We start from the raw sequence: 1,535 nt of genomic DNA on the forward strand, positions 1-1,535 counted from the left end.
TGAATGTTGAGCTTTAAGCCAACTTTTTCACTCTCCTCTTTCACTTTCACCAAGAGGCTCTTTAGTTCTTCTTCACTTTCTGCCATAAGGGTGGTGTCATCTGCATATCTGAGGTTATTGATATTTCTCCTGGCAATCATAATTCCAACTTGTGCTTCTTCCAGCCCAGTGTTTCTCATGATGTACTCTGCATAGAAGTTAAATAAGCAGGGTTGCACAATATACAGCCTTGACGTACTCCTTTTCCTATTTGGAACCAATCTGTTGTTCCATGTCCAGTTCTAACTGTTGCTTCCTGACCTGCATATAGGTTTCTCAAGAGGCAGGTCAGGTCGTCTGGTATTCCCATTTCTTTCAGAATTTTCCACAGTTTATTGTGATCCACGCAGTCAAAGGCTTTGGCATAGTCAATAAAGCAGAAATAGATGTTTTTCTGGAACTCTCTTGCTTTTTCGATGATCCAGCAGACGTTGGGAATTTGATCTCTGGTTCCTCTGCCTTTTCTAAATCCAGCTTGAACATCTAGAATTTCACAGTTCATGTATTGCTGAAGCCTGGCTTGGAGAATTTTGAGCATTACTTTACTAGCGTGTGAGATGAGTGCAATTGTATTGTAGTTTGAGCATTCTTTGGCATTGCCTTTCTTTGGGATTGGAATGAAAACTGACCTTTTCCAGTCCTATGGCCACTGCTGAGTTTTCCAAATTTGTTGGAATGTTGAGTGCAGCACTTTCACAGCATCATCTTTCAGGATTTGAAATAGCTCAACTGGAATTTCATCACCACTAGCTTTGTTCATAGTGATGCTTTCTAAGGCTCACTTGACTTCACATTCCAGAATGTCTGGCTCTAGGTGAGTGATCATACCATCGTGATTATCTGGGTCGCGAAGATCCTTTTTGTACAGTTCTTCTGTGTATTCTTGCCATCTCTTCTTAATATCTTCTGCTTCTGTTAGGTCCATACCATTTCTGTCCTTTATTGAGCCCATCTTTGCATGAAATATTCCCTTGGTATCTCTAGTTTTCTTAAAGAGATCTCTAGTCTTTCCTATTCTGTTGTTTTCCTCTATTTCTTTTCATTGATCGCTGAGGAAGCCTTTTTTATTTCTCCTTGCCATTCTTTGGAACTCTGCATTCAAATGGGTATATCTTTCCTTTTCTCCTCTGCTTTTCACTTCTCTTATTTTCACAGCTATTTGTAAGGCCACCTCAGACAGCCATTTTGCTTTTTTGCATTTCTTTTTCTTGGGCACAGTCTTGATTCCTGTCTCCTATACAATGTCATGAACCTCCATCCATAGTTCATCAGGCACTCTATCAGATCTAGTCCCTTAAATCTATTTCTCACTTTCACTGTATAGTCATAAGGGATTTGATTTAGGTCATGCCTGAATGGTCTAGTGGTTTTGTCCATTTTCTTCAATTTAAGTCTGAATTTGGCAATAAGGAGTTCATGATCTGAGCCAGTCAGCTCCTGGTCTTGTTTTTGCTGACTGTACAGAGCTTCTCCATCTTTGGCTGCAAAGAATATAA

Source organism: Bison bison, unplaced genomic scaffold (genome assembly GCF_000754665.1).
Source record: "Bison bison bison isolate TAMUID 2011002044 unplaced genomic scaffold, Bison_UMD1.0 scf7180017856337, whole genome shotgun sequence".
In the NCBI taxonomy this organism is placed as follows: Eukaryota; Metazoa; Chordata; class Mammalia; order Artiodactyla; family Bovidae; genus Bison; species Bison bison.